Raw genomic sequence first — 15,025 nt, forward strand, 5'->3', positions numbered from 1 at the left:
CAGCGGTGGGCAGATAAGGAATCTCTCGGCTTGTCCCCGTTCGCCCGCTGGGTCGCCAGAGACCCCCTCCTCGATTCTCCGGTTTTCTCCCTTGCGCTCCCATCTGTACTTGTCTCACATAAGCCTGAGCTCTGCTGGCTTTAAGTAAAGATGCATTTCATCACGAGGGAGTAAGATGCTTCAGAGAGAAGTTCCACCGGTTCTTTGAAATCCACCTGTGGAGATTACTGAGCCCATGGATAAAAACGATAGTGCTGAATTGGTGTATTCCTACCTCGACTGTAAAAATAAATGGTATTTGCAGGGTTTAAGACCAATGAAGAGAACATCAGAAACCCATGAAGCAATAAATATCTTATATGAAGCTGTCCTCATAAAGCCTGAAAAGCCATTTATTCTTTCGTGCACTACATTATAATTTGGCACTTGGGCTTTCTCTGAGTTCAGTGATAGCATTAAGTTATGAGCAGACGCAGTTGACAGAAATAGAGCTCTAAAAGTGAACTCCTTTTGGATTATGGCATTTAAAGGGAGGGCACAGTTAAAGCGTTCCCCCTCCTTCCTAGATTCACATAACATACGAAACTCCTTTGTGAAATGGGCGGATTTTCTGCTGGGTTTTGTTGGGTTTTTTTTAAGAAATTGGGTGTCCTTGATTAGTTTCAACCCACTGGCACCCTGAAGTTGCACATTTACAGGTGAATTTGCAAAGGAGTTACACATGTAAATGTTGCTTCCTATCATAGAAATTTCCAAAAGCCATTTACCTGCATTTAACCACTTAACATGGTTAAAACCTATTGACAATTCAGTGGCGTATACTGTAGCAATTTTCAAAAGCCCACTTGCACGGGTAAAGTGCCTTTATTTGTGTAAAACCAGTTTTAAGCATGTAAATGCTTTTGAAAATCAGGCTGTGGTACTGAGCGGTCAGAGGGTAGCCAGAGAACAGACTTCAGGCTGGATTCCGGCAAAAGTCTTTTATAAATTTCCGTATTTGTAGCAAGTAACAGCCAAAGCAACTCTGCTATTTTGTGCAGTTCAACAAACAACATGTGACAATACGACTTTCAATTTAGTGCAGTTCTCTTTCTGAAAGCGTCCTTCTTCCTCCAGGAGCCTGCCTAAACCCTCTGGGCCCTGCTCTTTTATCCCTGGCTGAAGGGATCCTCCCTGACCCAGAATCCCTTGCTAGATGAGCTGTTAAGGAGGACCAGACCTGATAACTGTGGCCGGTCCTTTAAGGTGTCCTAAGTGAGTTTCTTATACACTCCCTCATACAGGCCTATTACGAATAGAAGCTGGCTAAAGCCCTCTTAGCTACATTGTCCTCAGACCCCTTCCATGCCTTTATTTTTCAATACTGGAATCCATAATCTCTCATCTTTCTCCTAATGTGCTGTTATTTTCCCTCCATCAGCTTTGTTGCTCTTCTGAGAGATCCTTCCATCTTGCCAACATCCGTATCCCTGTGTTCTCCAATGGGATCTTCCCAAAGTTTTATATGGAGTTAGTATCACCTCATATCCCTACTGCCTACTGCCCTCATGCACATAGAGACCTTAATGCTGTTCTAACTGCTGCTGAATTTCTTGATTTTTTTTTCCCCACACCTTTCTAAAGTAGTGTGGTTGTCCTATCAGTCCACTTGGATACGTAGACATTAAGACCAACAAACTTATTGTAGACGTGGTAACCTTTTTAATGAACTAACGTAATACATTTGCAACTAGCTTTCAAGAGATATGCATCAACCTGATGAAGTGGGTGTAGCTTCCAAAGGCTAATCACAGAGGTATTAAGTTAGTTCAGTAGAAAAGGTATAGACTACAACATTTCTTCATCTTTATTGAGCTACAGCTTTTAGTATTACGGCAAATGCTAGTGTTGAGCTGTGTGTATCTCTCTCTTAGATTCAAATTCAGGAAGCTTTATTGACATGGCGGTTTGTACATGTGGGTTTATTTATTTAGATTTGCCGGGGGGGGGGGGGGGGGGGTTAATTTTTCAGTGGCTTTTCTGCAGGTGAAAATGGTGCTTTACGTGCAAAAAATGGCTTTTTTTTTTTCTTTTCCAAAATCCCCTTGGATATGTGGCTAAACATGTGCTTGTACATCCTGTTCGTGCATACATTTTTACCCAGAATGAATGAAAGCGTTCCTGGAGGCTGGTGGGAGGGATAAGGACATAAGAAATTGCCATGCTGGGTCAGACCAAGGGTCCATCAAGCCCAGCATCCTGTTTCCAACAGAGGCCAAACCAGGCCACAAGAACCTGGCAAATACCCAAACACTAAGAAGATCCCATGCTACTGATGCAATTAATAGCAGTGGCTATTCCCTAAGTAAACTTGATTAATAGCCATTAATGGACTTCTCCTCCAAGCATTTAGAAGCATATTTTTGCATTTTCAAATGTTTGCACGTAAAATTCCTCGAAAGATTTCTGCGCACAATTTAGCAGGTGCAGTTGGGTACGGGCAGTTTTGGTGGGTTAATATTTAAAAGGCAAAGCACATGCATGTGCAGACTTTGCCTTTTAAAATTGGTATAACTTAAGAACATAAGAACATAAGAAAATGCCATACTGGGTCAGACCAAGGGTCCATCAAGCCCAGCATCCTGTTTCCAACAGTGGCCAATCCAGGCCATAAGAACCTGGCAAGTACCCAAAAACTAAGTCTATTCCATGATACCATTGCTAATGGCAGTGGCTATTCTCTAAGTGAACTTAATAGCAGGTAATGGACTTCTCCTCCAAGAACTTATCCAATCCTTTTTTAAACACAGCTATACTAACTGCACTAACCACATTCTCTGGCAACAAATTCCAGAGTTTAATTGTGCGTTGAGTAAAAAAGAACTTTCTCCGATTAGTTTTAAATGTGCCCCATGCTAACTTCATGGAGTGTCCCCTAGTCTTTCTACTATCCGAAAGAGTAAATAACCGATTCACATCTACCCGTTCTAGACCTCTCATAATTTTAAACACCTCTATCATATCCCCCCTCAGTCGTCTCTTCTCCAAGCTGAAAAGTCCTAACCTCTTTAGTCTTTCCTCATAGTTGTTCCATTCCCCTTATCATTTTGGTAGCCCTTCTCTGTACCTTCTCCATCGCAATTATATCTTTTTTGAGATGCAGCGACCAGAATTGTACACAGTATTCAAGGTGCGGTCTCACCATGGAGCGATACAGAGGCATTATGACATTTTCCGTTTTATTCACCATTCCTTTTCTAATAATTCCCAACATTCTGTTTGCTTTTTTGACTGCCGCAGCACACTGCACCGACGATTTCAGTGTGTTATCCACTATGACACCTATGTGTGCTTGCCATCTAATTTATTTGGGCTGCTCCAAAATTACATCCTTCGTGATTAAAAATTAAAAGAAGAGAAAAAAACATTTTATTACTATAATTTATTTTACTTTACAGTTATAATAAAATAACACAGTACTTAAAGGACGTTCCTCTTCGTCCTGCCAGACCAGTCTCCACAGTGGGTTTTATCTTCCTTCCAGCAGATGGAGGCAGAGCACAAGACTTCCTCTGACGTCCCTCTCTATATAGGCTGGTATCTCAGGGAAGAAGTGGAGGCATAGCCTAGTGGTTAGAGCAGCAGACTTCAAATCAGGGTTCAAATCCCACTGCCGCTCCTTGTGATCTTGGGCAAGTCACTTTTTATCCTCTGTTGCCTCAGGTACAAACTTAAAGGTGAATTTTAAAAGCCCGACACGCACATTAATTAGGGGATGTGCAAAGATTTTAAAAGCTGGCGAGATAATGCGCTTATCTTCCGCAGCACGCACAACTAGAAAGCTTTCAAAAAGGGATGGGGTCCCTGGGCACCGGTTTGAAAGTTATCGTTTTAGACTGTAAACCTTATAGTACCTGAATGTAATCTGCTTTGAAGTGCCGAAATGTGGAATATAAATCAAAATTTAAAAAAAGGAGGAGTTAGTAATTCTCTGCCTCCAGCAGATGGTAGGTGAAGCTGGTCCAGGAGGAAGGTGCATTGGGCAATGGCCTCCCGGAGGTCGTTTTCCCTAAGGAACTTCAGCCCTCCCAGGGCTGCTTTTCCTTCGCCAAGGCAATCAGGCTTAAGGCCTTGGATTTCCCTCTGGCAGTGGAAAGAGAGACGTGTGAAAAAAAAAAGCAGCAAAATGCAGGGTAGAGAGGCCCTGACCATGAACCTGACTAGAAGTGCCTCTGCCCCCTCCCCCCCCCCTTCCCGAAGCGCCATCAAGGAGGTATGGACATGAGGATGAAGTGCCCGAGCCGCAGAGCCCAGTGCATCCTGAGTAGCACAAGCTCCTTTTGTAGAAATTGCGATGGCTCAGAGAAGGGGAAACCATGGTAGAGGGAGGAGGAGGGGAAGGCCCTTCGGGGCAGCACAGTTCGACAGGCCTGGTGTTTCCTGTGGTTTTTTAGAACAGGGAAATACCTCAGTTAGGTGTTCTAACCGCTCCTCTTCGGCATCAGAGGAAGGAGCAGGGGCCCGGAAAGGGGAGACTCCTGAGAATGGAGAATGATTTCCCCCCAGAATTAGTGCTAATTATGAACAAAGTCTACTGCCAGATAACATGGCACAGGCAGGGAGCCCCTCATCAGGATCTCCCAAAATAAGGAAAAGTACAGGTAAAAAGCAGACGCTATCAACAGAAGGGGGAGTGGCCCAGAGGGAAGCAGAGGATCAAGCCTCAGAGGAAATGGGCTCCCAGGAGGAGGAGGAAGTATTCAGGGCAGAGGAGTTAAGGGCCCTCATTAACAAGGTCTCTCGAGCCTTTGGGCTAGTAAAGGACCAGCTGAAGGAAGTAAAGCCGAAGGGTATTCCTTTCTTCACAGATATTAAGAAGCCTGTTAGGGCTTTCCCAATCTATTCAGCCATCTAATATAGAATAACAGCTGAATGAGCTACCCCTGAGACAAAATTAAGAAGTAGAAAGATGATGGGGAAGTTGTATGTGATGGAAATGTGGGCGTGGACCCTTAGGCCGAGGTAGGGTTGATGCAGGTCCCCACCGTTGGCAGGCGAAACTGGATGAGGCAGAGGATGAGCCAGCTGGAGCTTCGCCTGTACCGGCCACGTTCCCCTCAGGTTGAGCCTTTGGGTGTCAGGGCTGGCAGGTCTTAGGTGGGGGCCTCTGTGGTGGAGAGATCCATCAAGGTCACTGGGTTGCAGCAGGAATGGATGAGGCGAATCCTCAGGCAGACTATAGTTGAAAGCAGGCAGGAAGGTCCGAGATTCAAGCAGGGAGCATCTAAGAAGAGGCCAAGGTCAGTACTGGGTATCCGTTTGTAGGAAGAAGGAATGGGTAGGCAGGCAGGAAGATGGACCACAGATGCTGGAGACTAAGACCTCTGGAACTGAAGATGGAAGACACGGACCAAAGGAACTGAAGAAGGAGACAAAGTCCACAGGAATTGGAATGCAGGAACTGAAGAACAAAGACTAGGACCAAGGAGCTGGAACGCAGGAATTTGAGCATGAAGATTGGGAACGCTGAGGCAACTTGCATTACGGAATGTAGGGAGACCTGTTGCTGAGGCGAAGACTGAAGGGAAGCAAGTGCCTTTTATAGGCCGGAGCCCGTGATGTCATCAGTAGGCGCCATGGGGGATTTCCCATTGCGGGCCCTTTAAACTTGGAGCCATCGGGCATGGGCGCGCCTAGGGAAGGCCAGGAAGAGTGTCGCCAGCATCCTGCCATGTATCACATTAAGAATGTCGGAGCCCAGTGGGATGTGGCAGCCTGCTGTGCAGCTGCATTGGGGTTCCTTGGCGACGCCTGGGGCTGGTGACTGCGGCTCGGGTCTGGTAGGGGGGAACCTGCAGATTGTCAAATGCAACAGGTGCAGGCTGGTAGGGATAGAATTATTTTCCTATCTAAGGTCAACGGTGTAGTTTCTGTGGTAGCAAGGATGACAGCTATCCTGGTTGAAGGGAGAGCAGCCTTGAAGGACTTTCAGGATAGAAGGATAGAGGCATTGCGGAAATGAACTTTTGAACTATCTAGTTTAGCATTATAGACAGCAATCTGTAGGGGGTATGCAGCAAGGGCTTTGCTTTGCTGTTTATAGCAGGCCCCACTGAAAGGAGATGGAGAAGGTTTCCAATCTAGCAGTGCAGAGGCCACACAGATGGAATCGGTGGCAGCGTACGTAGAGGGTGCTTTATATGTTTTAATAAGAATCACAGCAAAACAGGCAGCAACAGCGGTTATGGCCAGAAAGATGATGTGATTAAGATATTGGGCGATGGATGCAAAGGCCAGGTTGAGCAAGCTTCATTTTTGGGGGAGGTTGCTCTTTGGAGAAGAATTGGAAAAACTAGTGAAGAGCTTGGGGGAGTTCAAGCTGCAAAGGTTACCAGAAGACAGGAACAAAAGATTTGCCAAAGGGGCCCCGGGGGGCAGTGGCCCAGGGATAGATGGCAATATAGATGGCTAGAGCTCAGGACCATGAGGAGGTTTGGTTTGTTAGGAAGGGGGTCAATCCTTTCAAGGAGCAAGGCATAGCACGAGAGAGATGAATAACAGAAATTAACACTTCAATAAATGCCCCCAATGATGGTGCACGGGCCTACCCAGCACTCCTGCCAGTGGGGGTGGGGGGGATTGCAAACGTTTTTCAGGAGTGGGGCAACATTACGGGGAGACCAGTGGGTTCTCAATATTATAGACAACAGGGTATTACCCAGAAGTGAAGTGTCTGGTAAAAGAAAAATTTGTGCCATCTCCAAGTAACAAAAACCAGAGCGGGCAGTACAGGATATAATAAGCAGGTTGCTCAACCTACCCATGATATTACTGGTCCTGTGAGAAGAGCGAGGAAAAGAACCTACTCTCTATATTTTGTGGTGCTGAAGAAGGAAGGTACCTTTCGGCCAGTACTAGATTTGAAGAATGTAAATCGATCCCCAAAATACCACGTTTCTGAATGGAATCCCTGGGGATGGTGAAAGCAGTAATAAGAAATGAATTCCTGTCATCGCTTGATTTAACGGCAGCATGCCTACACATACCAAAATGGGGACGTTTTCAAAAGTTCCTATGCTTCGTGGTACAAACCAGCACTATCAGTTCCAAGCGTTGCTTTTTTGTCTGGCAACGGCACAAAGAACGTTCACAAAGGTGATGGTGGTGGTGGCAGATTTCTTGTACAAAGAAGAGATCAGGGTCCATACCTACCTAGACGACTGACTGATAAGAGCAGACTCCTTCCAAGAGGGCGCTCAGTCAACAAAAATGGTAATTCAGTTATTGGAGGAATCGGGGTGGGTTGTGAACAGGAACAAAAGCCACCCATGTGCATCCCAGTCGTTGGTTTATCTGGGAGCACACTTCAGTACAAGGAAAGGGGTGGTGGCCCTGAGGGAGAACAGGATACGCAAGCTGCAACAGCAAGTGAAGGCACCGATGGCCACCACAGCTCACAGAAGATGTACTTACAGGTATTAGGATCAATGGCAGCAGCCATCAAAACTGTGCTGATGGCAGCAGCCCATATGAGACCATTACAGGGATTCCTGCTAGCCAGCAGGGCCCCACAACACCAAGATCTCAAGAAGAAACTTCTGATGAGCAGGCAAGTGAGACGAGAGAGAGCCTGGCGTGATGATTGAAGGTGGGCAACCTAACCAGGGGTTCTATCCTGAAACCCCTGTGTTGGACCATGTTGGTTACCAGCAGCAGAGGGTGGGGGCACACTGCGAGAGACAGGTGGCACAAAGCTCCTAGCCAAGGAAGGAGGGAACATACTCTATAAACAGATTAGAGACCAGAGTGGTCAGGCTAGCACTGCTGTACTTCATAGCAAAATTAGAAGGGAGAGCAGTCAGAATTCTATTCGGCAATACCACAGCAGTAGCCTAGGTAAACAGACAAAGGGGAATGAGGAGCTCACAGGAGGCAAACAGGATAATAGCATGGGCAGGGAGACATCTCCAAGAGATCTCAGCGGTTCATAAAGCAGGAGCAGACAATATGCAAGCAGGCTTCCTCAGCCACCAGCAGTTAGACCCAGGAGAGTGGGAGTTGGCGGAGGAATCATTCCAACCAATAGAAGCCCATTGGGGGCATCCCCAACGAAATCTGATGGCAACCAGAAATGCCAAGGTAAGCATATTCTTCAGCTGGAAAAGAGAATGGGGTGTCCAGGGGGATAGATGCGCTATCACAGAGACGGCCCAGAGATACGTTCCTCTCTGTTTCCCCCCTCATGGCCAATGACAGGAAACATCCTGAGAAGAATAGCAGACCATCAGGGACAGGTAATCCTAGTAGCACCGGATTGGCCAAGACGTCCATGGTGTGCAGATCTAATGAAACTGAAGATGGAATATCCGATCAGGTTCAAAGCAGAGTGAGGCCTTTTAAGGCAGGGGCCAGTGATGGAGAATCCAGCTCAATTCTCTCTTACGGCATGGCTATTGAAGAGGACAGGCTCAGAAGAGAGGCTATTCAGCCGAGTAATTAATTGCAACCCTGCTTGACAGCAAGTAAGAGATCTACCTCACTGACCTACATCAGGGTTTGGAAATTTTTCAAAAAATGATGTAAGCAAAGAAATATACTCCCAAAAAAGGTGGAACTAGCAGAGGGGGCAGGTTAAGAGATCTTGTTTAGCAGCACAACTGGATGTAGTCCACTTCCTGAGGGGCGCAAAACACCTACGCCCCACACAGAAACTCCTGATCCCTCTGTGGGATTTGAACTTGGTCCTGAGGTCACTAACTAGGGCTCCTTTTGAGGGCCCTCAGTAAGATTCACTTAAGACAGTTTTTCTGGTAGCAATTTGGTCAGCAAGGAGAATCTCAGAATTGCAAGGCCTCTCGTGTAGAGATCCATATCTGTTTTGTTTTTTTTTTCAAAAGCAAAGGTAACTATCGAGTCAGCTCCATTGTTCATCCCCAAGGCGGTGTCAGAGTATCATCTTAATCAGACAATCTCTTTGCCAGGATTTAGGAAGGCAGAATGTGTCCATAAAAGAAGAGAGCTGCGCTTCCTAGATGTTTGGGGTGTTCTCCTCAGATATTTGAAGGCTGCCAGTGACTTCAGAAAATCAGGGAATCAGAAAGGAGAAGCAGCCTCTAAAGCATCTATTGCAAGATGGATTAAGGAAACCATGGCATCAGTCTACATAAGAAATGGTAAGACAGTTCCTCAAGAACTAAGGGCTCACTCGACAAGGGCGCAGGCGGCAACCTGGGTAGAATATAGAGCAGAGGCTCCCATCGACATTTGTAAAGTGGCCACATGGGCCTCAGTGCATGCATTCATGAAACATTATAGGTGACACCTTCATGAGAGACAAAATTCACCACAGGAGTCCTGGAAGCAGTGGAGTGGGGCTGTAGCCTAGTGGTTAGAAGAGCAAGGAAGCTAGGATTCAAATGCACTGCTGCTCCTTGTGACCTTGGACATGTCACTTCACCCTCCATCACCTCAGGTACAAACAGAGTGTGAGCCCTGTGAGGACAGGGAAATACCTACAGTACCTGAATGTAATCTGCTTTGAAGTGCCTGAAAAAGAGATTTAATAAAGCAGCTCTGGGGCTTTGTCACCTGGGATAAGTAAAACTCAGACACTGGTCTGGCAGGATGAAGAGGAAGATACAATTAGTGCTTACCTGCTACCATAATGATCTGTCCTTGGGGCCTGACAGACTAGTCCAGAGCCCACCCCAAAGAGAGAAAGGGATGGGAATGTATAAGAGCAGGGCCTAGAAGAGTCAGCTGAGAGAGGAGAAGATAATGCTTACCCACAGGGGTATTTTCAGTTATTTAGGACATACCTTTTATTTAGGTTTAAAAAAAAGGAATGGAAAAAGGGAAGAAGCACCTGAGAAGAAATGCAGCCTGGGAAGGAAGAGCAGAAAAGGATCTCACCTAAGAAAGGTCCCTTAGTTAAGAGCACTAGAATCACTGCTTTGTTTTCTGCTTAAAAAGAGGAGGTCTCAGGAAATCTGGAAAGTTTGGGAAGATATGAGGACCACCTCGGGCAAGAAACTAGTGACTCCTTCCCTGCTGTGCCAGTCCTTACAGGGAGTGGTGTCAGAGGAAGAATCCTGTGCTCTGCCTCCATCTGCTGGTGGGGAGACAAAACCCACCGTGGAGACTGGTCTGGCAGGACTGAAGGAAAGAAAATCAGCAGGTGAGCACTAACTGTACCATCACAAGGATCATCCCCGGGATGCTCTCCCTCTGCCCCCATTTCACCTCCCCCTGCTTTGCCTCTTCAGCACTTCCTTCTTGAGTTATGACACAGTTTAACCAACTGGGATGAGAAGCCCACCTAGTGTTCCTTTTCCCTTTTTTAACTTCATCTCTGATGGTTATAATCAAAGCTGTAACAAGGCATTTTAGCCACGGGGGGCAGGTCACCCCCATCCCCAGCCTATTTCTCTCCAAGCTAGATGATAAGAGGAGAGTTGCACTCTTCCTGGCTTTTCTTCCACTGCTGGATGTCAGTCGTTTTTCTGCCCCTAAGGGTTTTCCACTCTGGGCTGCTGCCTCTCTCGCCCATCCCTAGTTATTACAACCCAGGTTATAGTATTACCCGACATGGGATCAGTGCTAGTCAAAAATTTTAGTATGTAACACATGCTGATGCTCGCCATTCCTGAGTTTATTATAATGCCTACCAGATTAGATGAGGAGAAATAATGTTCTGCCATTCTAGCGTGCGTCTCCGTATGGGCACAGTTTGTGCACTGTAGATGAGTAACCTTTTACATGCTGAATGGATTCAGCCTTGGGCTTATCAGTAACGTTTCCATCTTTTGATTGTGGAAATTAAAGTCAGCACAAAATATTCCAAATACAAATAGAGGGCAGATGCTCCGAGCTCTTTTAACATTGCCAGCGGGGGCTTGTAAAGCACTCTTGGGCGCACCTCCATTAGAAGGCTGAGTTCGGCTTGAAATGTTAAGGGGCAGAAGAGCGAAGGGAGCTCCCGGCGTCTCAGGCCAGCTGTCACACATACATCGGCTCCCTTTTGGATTCACTTGACTGTTCTGTAAGGTTTGCTCGGAATTCTGCTCGCTGCAATTGACCTGGCAAAGGACAGAATAATCAGCGCCACAGATTTTTATCAGGTCACGACGGGTGTGAGTGTGTGCACATTTCATTTGACTTAAAATAATTGGCGTGGGCTGCTGAAAACCCTGACGTGCATGCCAGTGGTTTGCCCGGTTTTAATGGGCATTGTTTCTGAGCCGGTTAAAACGTAGGCGCTAATGAGCCAAGGGAAACCTTGAAAATGGTGCGAAGTTTAAAAATCTTTGTATGCTAATTTGACCCTCTTTTATTAATCGTTTTTTTTTTTGTCAACATGTGGCCAGAGCCAGAATAGGGGAGTCAAGATGACTTTTCTTTCTTCTGTACTTCCCGCTATGTACACCCCCTACTCTTAGGGACTGCTTTTCACTTTTATTTCGGTTTATTTCTGCATACTAGCTTGCATCTGTTTGGGTTTTTTTTTCTTTTTACATGTTTTTCCATCTTTTGCTTCTCTCTAGACTGTTCGGAGGGACTATAATCGTCTCTTGCGCCTTTCTCTCTTGATAAGTGCAGCTTGCATTATAGAGGCGGGTACTTTGCACTTTCGTTTCCAGGAGCCCCCACAGAGCTTCTTTCCCCTTTGGAAACGGCAGGGCCTGGCAGTTGCGCGGGTGCTTCCGTATCCGGGGACTTGACCCCTGCCTGGCGGTGCCTGACGCCGTAAAGCAGGCGCTGGAATCTCCCCAGGAAAGCCCCGGGCCTCCCTTGCGGAGCAGGTGCTTCTGTCTGCAGCAGAGGAGCGGTTTTTTAAACCCGCGTAGCTCTCCCTCGCCCTGTTGCCGGCCATATTAATGTTCCCCAGCACTTAACGTTTTCTTTCATCCCTTAAGCTGCCGGTTTCCGCGCCTGCCAGCGGAAGAAATGGCTTTCCGCTTAACGATGTTGTTCTCGGCCCCTTCCTTGTAGAAGGAGGACCAGGAGCCCATTCGGCTTTAACTTATGTTTGATGCAGCTTTCTGAAAAGCAAGACATAATTGACATTAAATGTCTGAGTAATTGGATACCATTCTAATTAAATATATATATTATGATTAATTCAGACGAGAAAATCGATGGCCACCGTTTCGTTTCCTTATGTGTAATCTGGCTTTTATTTCACACATAAGGTATGTACAGTACGAGTTGTTAGCTGCCCTGCTCACAGGGAGGGTAATTTTCATAGACCTCTGTGGGTAAAACAGTGTTTTATTTGCAGACATGGCTTTTTCTAAAGTTACCTGCGGGCATCATGTTCGTGTGGGGGCGTTCCAGAGTTGGGGATTTGGGATTTTTAAAAACATGTGAGTAATTTTCAAAAAGATTTAAAGTGCATGAAAATAGCAGTTATTGTAGCAATTTTTAAAGCCTCACTTATATGCTTAAAATGGGGATTTATACATGTAAATCCTTTTGAAAATTACCCCTCAACATGTACATTTTCACTACAAAGTTGTATGCACCAGATAGCCGGGGTAACTTGTGTGGGTAGGTATGGTGAAATGATTTTCTAAGCAGAGTTTTGTGTGTAAGTTCACTTTAAAGTTTAGTGTAACTTCTGTGTGTGTATTTGCTGACTTTTCATAAGGTACAATGTTACAAAATTACCCCCAAAATGTTCATTGTTGTATAGAAAGCCCTCACCTAACAATTAGATTCACTCTTGGAGCAAAATGTTCAGTTGTTTAGGAATAGGTAGGGTATGACATTTGTAGCCCCTGTCTGGGTCAACTCTTAGGCATGGGGGCACACAGGGAGGGCCACGGACCCTAAAGGGCCTCATAACGTCCTGAGGTTTCTTATAGGGGGGAAAAAAAGCAAGTCTTTTCAAGATCCATAGGGATTTGATCTCTCCAGGGCTCTTTTGCACACCAGTCCAATCACACACAAAAACTCTCTAGTTCTGTTATTCAAAATTAAAATCTTTACTGAACTGCTGGCAGGAGAACAAAGTCCAGCATGGTACACCAGATGATTATGCACTCCAGCAACACAAAGTAAAAAAAAAAAAAAAAAAAGCACTACATCCAATACCCTCCTTTTCTTCCTTGCACACTCTTCCCAAACAGGTAAGCTCTTAGGGGTAGGTAGCCTACCACCCTTTTGGGTAGCAGCTCTTATCAGTTCTATTCTCTTATTTCTATTGCTTGGCTGAGCCTCTGGCTGATTAATGGGTCAGCAATTCTTGGATTTTTCCCAGGGCAGGCCGTTCTTTCCTTGAACCTCCTCAGGACACTCGTCCACCTGGCTCTCAAGAGTTCCCCTCTTTATTGGATTTTTCAGACTTAGAATTTCCACAGGAACGCCTCTCTCAGCACACGACAGAATCTTAGGCTTCCTCCCCTCTGTGATTCCTTTCACTTTTCCTCACAGTAAGTAAGGCCTGGACAACCTCTTCTTCAGGTCCCAGCCACCTTCCCCTAGCAAGAACACCTCACTCTTACTTCCCTGTGGAGGGATAGGCCCAGTGGTACCACTCTGGGTGGAGATGGATACCCTCCAGTTGGATACCCTCCAGATGGAACTCCAGTTCTTGGAATAATCTACCCTTCTGCCTACTGCATCACATGAGTGCAGTCATGCCTGGGAACATTTGATTTCCAGTCACTCTGAGATTGTCATGGATTATGGGAGGAGAGCCGCATAAACTTTTTCCTCTCTCTCTCACATATACACACACACACACATGCTCCCTCTGTCACATATGCTCTCTCACACACACACACAGCAACTCTTTCTCACACATGCTCTCTCACTTGCACTTACCCTGAGGCCTGCCACTCTGTCCTGACGCCTTCAGCTGCCAGCGGGATGGACTCTGCTGGCTGCTTCTGGACTTCTCGCTCTTCAGATGTCTTCAGCTGCTGGCAGGCCTCTGTTTCTCAGGATCTCTTCAGCTGTCAGTGGGATGGGGTCCGCTGGTAGCTTCCATGCCTCTCTCTCCGTATGTCTTCAGCCATGATCCCACCGCTGATTGGTCCCTGGCCTTGGTTGACCACTAATTGGTCACCCTAGGCCCAGTTGACTGCTGCTGCATCCAGAGATTTTTGGTGTTGGCCTGGAGACCCGGCAATTCCTTTAGAGTTATGGAGGATTCCCAGGTATGGGTGTAGTATTTTTATACATCCTCCCAATGGGGAATGATACATTACCTTAACTCATTGACTATAATGATATCGATTTAGGGTCAAGGTCAGCTTGGAGCCCTCTGACACTTACTGAGGTCTCTCAGACCAGCTGAGCCAAGTAAGTTCCTCCTCTGATTCCTCGGCACTGCTCCTTATGGCCAGCAGGGGCGCACCACGATGGCAGCAGCAGCCACCTTCCCTTCCTCTCTGCATTTAAATGCACCAGAGTACCTGGTGTGCCTGACTCCGGTCAACGGGGCTCGAACCAGAGCGTACTGCACTGAGGCTTGAGCCACAGGACTGGCTGTTTTGTTTAGGTTTTTGATTGATTGAATTCCTGAGGAGGTGATATTGCTTAGTCACTTTCACTGTTATGAACCTTGGTTAAAAAAAAAAAAAATCCAGGATTGTGCAGCACTGAATGTCATCGGAACCCCGTACCGGCGTCACAGCGATACGTATAGAGAAGGGGTGGCCAACTCTGGTCCTCGAGAGCCACAAACAGGCCACAATGAATTTGCATGAAATAAGTTTGATTACAATGGAGGCAGTGCACGCAGATCTCTTATGCATATTCATTGTGGATATCCTGAAAACCTGAACTGTTTGTGGCTCTCAAGGACCCGAGTTGGCTACCCCTAGTGTAAAGTATGACTGCAGTGCAGTAGGAACTACTGAGGGCAGGGTGTGAAAGCAGGGTTCATCTTTTAAAGAGAGTCATCTTTGGATTTTCCTGTAGAGCAGCATCAAAGTGTGACAGATTGGGGAGATGGTTATTATCTGGTTGTTTGGACTCAATTATTTTGCAAGTTACTTACATTTTGCATCTGTTCTCTGCTTGCTGGTCAGTCTGTTTC

At 46.2% G+C, this 15,025-nt stretch overlaps 1 protein-coding gene across 5 annotated transcripts in view; it reads left to right on the forward strand.

Annotated features, from left to right (window-relative positions):
• TMCC3 (transmembrane and coiled-coil domain family 3) overlaps positions 1-15,025 on the forward strand; it is a 234,605-nt gene that overhangs the window by 184,071 nt on the left and 35,509 nt on the right. Inside the window, exon 1 of one of the 5 annotated variants that reach the window (XM_029601611.1) lies at positions 10,959-11,111. The exons of 3 other annotated variants lie outside the window; for them this stretch is intronic. The gene's annotated coding sequence lies outside the window, so the exon portion shown is untranslated. Of the gene's footprint in view, positions 1-10,958; positions 11,112-11,609; positions 12,171-15,025 lie in introns of those variants that run through there. One more of the 5 variants, XM_029601610.1, reaches the window with a different exon arrangement.

This window comes from Rhinatrema bivittatum, chromosome 4 (genome assembly GCF_901001135.1).
Source record: "Rhinatrema bivittatum chromosome 4, aRhiBiv1.1, whole genome shotgun sequence".
Lineage (NCBI taxonomy): Eukaryota > Metazoa > Chordata > Amphibia > Gymnophiona > Rhinatrematidae > Rhinatrema > Rhinatrema bivittatum.